Source organism: Nannospalax galili, unplaced genomic scaffold (genome assembly GCF_000622305.1).
Source record: "Nannospalax galili isolate Female #2095 unplaced genomic scaffold, S.galili_v1.0 scaffold898, whole genome shotgun sequence".
Classification (NCBI taxonomy): Eukaryota; Metazoa; Chordata; class Mammalia; order Rodentia; family Spalacidae; genus Nannospalax; species Nannospalax galili.
In genome coordinates, this window is record NW_008342399.1 from 1416527 (window position 1) to 1422988 (window position 6462).

General features: G+C 43.5%; 1 pseudogene; it reads left to right on the forward strand.

Moving 5' to 3' along the window:
* LOC103738484 overlaps positions 1 to 5713 on the forward strand; it is a 13712-nt pseudogene extending 7999 nt beyond the window's left edge.
* Positions 5714 to 6462: the final 749 nt, after the last annotated feature.

The following is a 6462-nucleotide window of genomic DNA, read 5'->3' on the forward strand; positions in this document are numbered from 1 at the left end:
GGTTTGGTTCTCAGCACCTATATGGAGGCTAACAACCATCTATAACTCCAGTTCCAGCATATTATGCACCCTCTTCTGGCCTCTGTGGGCACTGCCTGCACTTGGTGTACTTACATACAGTTTTGCAGGCAAAACTCTTAGACACATAAAATAAAAATAAATTTAAAATTTTTAATTAAAAAAGAAAATTCCACAGTAATTAGGGCTTCAAAGTTTTGGCTTGGTTTATTTTTGATATTTTAACATAGTTATGGTTTGATCCTACCCCCCACACCTCAAAAAATTAATAGAGTTTCAAATAATCATGTTAAGACCATGTGCTGTTTAGTGTTTGCTTCTATTATTTATTTATGTAAGTTATATACCTCTTATCTCACTTAGCTTGAACTTATTGGAGGTTTGATTCCACTTGTTGTTAATGCCAATGAGAAAACCGTAGGTGGGGCTGAAGAGATGACTCAGTGGTTAAGAGCAATTGCTGCTTTCCAGGGGACCTGAGTTCATTTCCCAACACCTACATCAGGTATCTCAAAACCTCCTGTAACTCCAGTTCCAGAGGCTCCAGTGCCCTCTTCTGGTTTCCATGGGCACCCTCCATACATGTACACATACACACATACACATGAATAGACAATAAAATAGATCATTATAAAAATATAGGGAGTATAGACAGAATATAAATGCTTTTCTTTAGTCTCTAAGAGTGAATTCACATACATATGTCATAAGAGAATAAGGGGCTGAGGGTGTGGCTCAGTGGTAGAACACTTATTTAGCAGACTTGCGGCTTTGGGGCCAAATCAATGAACCAACTAAGCAAAAAATAAACGACTAAAGAAACTCTCCGCATAATTTAAGGAAAAAGGAAAAAAAAGTAAGTCAGGTATGTGGTACATACCTGTAGTCCTGATACTCAGAAAGCTAGAGCAGGAGGAGTCTAGCCTGGGCTACATAGCAAGGTCCAGATCAGCATAGGCTATAGTGTGAGGTCTTGTCTGAAGACAAAAATAATAACAAATAAAAAAGTGGTTTTGTTTTGATCTGAGCTTTTTAGTACAAATGAAGAGTAAAGAATAAATTCAAATAGGACCCTGCATAATAGCAGCCTCTCTTCAGCCCTACAGCTTGTGAGAAATTCAGACTGTGCACTTGCTGCTCTTAGGCCTCCTTCTACGCTGGGGCTCCAGATGGCCTCTCCGTTGATATTATGGGCCAGCCTACTCCTGGGGCTTGCCACTGTCCCCTCCCTCTTTTTTTTCCAGGAAGTGGTACAAAATAGTTCTATAATCTGAACAGTCATGGTGTATAATAGCTGGCTGATGGTGCTGGTGGAGGGAGACTGCAGGAGAGAGTTAGGCAGGACAAACGAAGCCCCAGCTCTGACAAATCTAAAATGCAAATTCAACATCAAGATGGGAGTACAGAATTTCATCACATTTTTGTCCTGGATACTCCTGAGAGTCCAGCAGGTCCTCAGTATCCACAGGAGACTAGCTCAGATACCCTGCCCCTAACAGATGCTGAAATCCATAGATACTCAAAATGTGTATGTGTGTGTGTGTGCGCGTGTGCATGCGTGCGCACACGCGCTCCAATGTACATGCTCCCATATACTTTAGGTGCATCCAACATCTTGACATTGTGACACTGTCATCTACAAAGTCCACACTCGAAAACCACACACACTGACACCATCTCTAGATTTCTTTCAACGCCTAGTGCAAATTTCTTATCATAAGTAGACCAATGCACCTGCTATGCAAATATTTGTTCAACTATTGTTTAGGGAATCTTAACCAGAAGGAAAAATCAGAACATGTTCACTAAAGATGCAAATCATCACAGGTCTCACTGCAGAGCACTCATCACCAACAGTGTAATATTTGCAGGGAAATTTACAGTTGGCAGGTCTGTGGAGATAGAATCTGCAGACACAGAGAGGGGACTGAGTCACAGAACCTGGGAGATTTATTCAAGCAAACTAAAATGTCTTTTACCTTGTTTTTCTCATTACATGAACAGTTCGTTTTACTTAGTGGATGCACAAGGTACATTTGCTGATTATATTTCTTTTGTTTATTCAGTCAATAGTTTATCATACACCGTGTACTCTGAGTCAGACTCTAAGAGCTGGGGACACAATGGTAAACAAAATTGGCTGGAAGTCCCTGTCCTTGGGGAATTCACTGTATAATGAAACAACACACTTCCATTTATCATTCATTCCATTTTTAAAAATTGGCATTAGTTTAGTTCTGTGTGTCATAAAAGGGTGGTTCCAGGAAACTTTTTTTCTTCCACTTTCTTATATGTCAAAAACTTTGATTAAAGTCTTTGGAGACCACTGACCTAAATCCTCTCAATCTTTGCCAGCTCTGGGTCCCTGTGACTGAGAGCTTTGGTTTTCTCCTCTGAAAAACAGAAAAGACAATTCCTCATTGTCATATTGTGGGTACTAAATTGACAGCATATATGGAGTGCCATGTTTAATATACACAAAAGTTTAATGAATGGCTCCACTAACATTACTATGTGCTCTGTGGGTGTAATAAAAATGTGTCAAGTCTGGTTTCTGCCCCACTGGGGTTCAGTATCTACTCAGGAGGCCAGAGTCAAGTGCAAGAACTGATCACGGAGGCCTGAGAGCATATAATTAAGCGGTTTGGTAAATTGTAGAGGGCCAACTATAAATGCAGTAGGAAGTCAGAGGAGGAAGAAATGGATTTGGGGTGGTGGAGGTTTGGATTTGTGCCTGGTCTTGCAAGATGGACTTCAGAGAGGCTAGGCTGCCTGCTGAAGAAGGCAGCAGGAGTCCTTTGACTTGCCTTAGGAGGAGGAGCCACCTGGATGGGAAAGGTGGAGCCAGGTCACATCAGAGTGTGGGGGGGGCAGACTTAATACAGGACATGTAAGGAAAGACTAGAACTCAGTCTTTAAAGCCTGCTCGGGTCACTCTAGGCCTGGCAAAGAGGGCCTTTTCATTTAGCCTGGGTCTTTGGTCTGAAGAAGGAAGGCTGGTGGGTAGATAGTGGGACGCTCTTAATTAGGTTGGTCCTGGAACAAGGAAGACACTAGCGATACTTCCCACAGCTCCATTGGGGAGTTTGCTTTTTCAAGTCAGTTTCAAGGACTTACCTGTAAGTTTAGCCATGGAAATGGTATTCATAGTGTGTTCTGCCAGTTTGGGACAGAATGTTCTAAGACACTTGGAAAGCTCATGGAGAACTCAAACTTCAGCCTTTTGTGAATGTGCCTTTGCCACCAGGGTGCCATCTGACTGACCTGGTGTGGGCAGCCTCAGGACCATGTTGTTGCTGCAGAGCCAACTTCATAGTTTGTCCAGAGATTCTGAGAGCTCTGTTTTCTGTGTCCCTGCTTTGTCCAGGAGTGAGCATCCCAGCAGTGTTCAGTGACCTGCAGTCAAGCATTCCCAGTATTCATAAGGATCCTTACACTTTCTCTTATTTAAGTCCATGGCTCAAAGCATCTTCAGATAGCCTTCTTTAAAGTCTAAAAGGAGAAGAAGGTCAAAAAATGAGGTTAGACCGTTTCCAAGGATGAGTATTATTATTGTAGCTGGGAGCCTGAGTAGAGACACAGCAACATGCAGTAAGATATCAATGTTCAATTAAGATATCAGTACTAGGAAATCATGTTCTTTTCTTAGAAACTGAAAACCAAAAGCAGAGAGCCATCAGGTAAGCTGCCTTGCTGGGACTGAGGAAAGGTCGGGCAAGGCAGGGACCTCAGCTTTTCTGACATAACTCACTTGGTGGCTGTGAGCAGAGCAGTCATTGGCAGGATGACAAATTAAACCTAATCAAGAATCTTTTAGTAAAATCATTTTTAAAGCATATTCTAGGCTGAGCACCACTGCCGGGTCATCCACCCGTCCCCTCAGCCACCTCCTTTCAACCCTGTCCGCCCGTCAGCATGGTCTCCTGCACTGCAGTGGCAGCTCTTGTTCTTGCCTCAGCTCTCTTCCTCCCTGTGCCAGGTCCCAGAGTTCTCTTGTCAGGGCTTTACTCACTATGGCAACACAGCTCTTGGGAGCCAATAACGCCTTTTGCCATGTTCTTGCTGCCCGCATGCCAGTACTTCTTGAAAGATGTACTGATGAATCTGATACCTAAGGAACAGAATTAAGGCCTTTGAGTGGTATATTAGTTACTTTTCTGTTGCTGTGGTGAAATACCATGACCAAGGCAATGTATAAAAAGCAGAATTTATTGGTGTGTAGTTCCAGAGGGGTAAGAGTCTATCATGGCAGTGGGGCAATGGCGGCAGGCGGCAGCTGGAGCAGAAAGCCAAGTGCTCACATCTTCAAGCAGGCACAGGAAGCAGAGAGAGCCAGACTGGAAGTGGGCAAGCGATACACTCTCAAAGCCATATCATGTGCTTCCTCCAGCATGGCCATCTCCTAAAGGTCCCATGACTCTCCCCAAACAGTACCACAAACTGAGAACCAAGTGTTCAAATGCCTGGAGCCAGTGGGGGACATTCTTATTTAAAACACCAAGTGGCAACATGGCAAGACAATGGTGAGCCAAATCACAGTGGACATGATGTGAGGGGGCATGAGAGGCATGGAAGGACTTGTATAGGAAACATTAGCTTTTGATTATGATGAGGACATCTGTTTCTGAGGCCATACTATCCCTGAATGCCAGAAACTGATGCCCAAAGTTAGGGGTGGGGAAAAACCTTTGCCTGAGAGTCTATTTGGGCTTCTGGTAACTGGGCAGAACCCAACAGGGGAACAGGTATCTTGGCTCTCACAAGAATGAGCAAAAAGGCAGCTCTACCTTCTGTGGTCACCATGCTGAACAACTTTCCTACCAGTCTAATTCCCATGTCTCAGCTCAGTGCAGCCCCTACAAGCTCTCAATAGTGAAAGTAACTTTGCCCAGGCATATGCAGAGAGAATCAACCACACTAAGTACTGCGAGTTGATTTATGAAACTGTATGGACCTGATTGTGAAACTACCTTGTGTTGCAGCAACGATCTATGGGGATCTTTATCAGGAGGGCAGCAACGTTGGAGCCTTTGACTCTAAGGTGGACTGGTTCCACAATGACGTTCACATGTTTTAGGCTATACTGATGCTCATGCATTTGTACCTCACCATCCTCATTGACCATGAGGGTGATGATGTAAGTGTCCATACCAGCCACCTGGTGGGCAGTACCCTTTCAGACCTTTACCTGTCCTATGCAACAGCCATGAATGGACTGCCAAGGCTTCTACATGGACTGGGAAATTAGAAAGTACTTGTCTGGCTAACATAACCACAGAAGGAAGTTGGCAAAGATGTATCAGATGAGAAGTTGTAAGACTCCATCTGGGATACACTCAGAATGGGTTGTCCCAGAATATGGTCATTCAGTATGAAGGAAGACTGATCTGTGATATTCCTGTCTGAAAGTTTTCTCTTAACCTGCCTACTGACTCCATGTTTAAGCTGGTTGCAGAACTGTACAAGATTGTGCCCAATCTTCTGCATGACAGAGATGAATTACTGCACAGTCGTGGTTGGGGTATTGTGAGCACTGGGTGCACTGACACGGTTCATCTGAAGCCAGGCTCTAGTCTTCCCTCTACAAAGGCTCAAATCCATGAGCGCAGATAGTCTGATGATAAGCCAGAGTAAAATGGGAGACTTGGGGGAAACTGACAATAACAAAACAAGAAAGCATAAAAATATAGTGTAATTTTGCTTTGTTTCGGGGGGTCTTTAAAGACAAGATTAAAATGTATCTCAGGCACTGAAAATATGTTTGAATTTAAACATTACAGTTTTAAAATATGAAAAGTGACCCCTTCTTCCCTAACAAGCTTCCTTCCCCTGTCTGGTATGAGTTGCCCATCAACTGTAGGATGACCAGGACTTATACATGCGAAATGGGTTAGATTTGGCTGTTTACCATCTCTAGAAAGTCTGGCTCCTCTTTCCTCAGATCAAAGCAGATTACAGAAAAGCTGCAGTCACTCTGTGGAGTTTTTGCTTCCACTCTACCCAGCCCTCTAGATCAGCAGGCCAAGGCTGTGTCCCTTTTGTTTTCATAGGAATTATGTTAGATCATCAGCTGTGTTAAACCCTATGCCCCTCTCCCACACACATAAGCACCCTTAGCAAGACTTATTGGTAAGCTAGAAATGCTTTGACAACTTTATTATGCTATCAGGTGACTATAATACACATGGCATTTATTGTGGCTGACAATGTTTGATTCCATTCCTCTTTTTAAGATTATCCCATTAAAATTAAGGTCTGGGAATGTTCTGTTTCCTTGTGTGGTAGTATCCCCCTTTCAGATTTTAATACCTGCTGTACCTCAAGCCGAGAATGCTCTGGACCTCACCCTTCTGATCTCTCTCTCTCTCTCTCTCTCTCTCTCTCTCTCTCTCTCTCTCCTCTTGTTTCAACTTTCCTCTTCCTCCTTTCTAGGCCCCTCTCCTA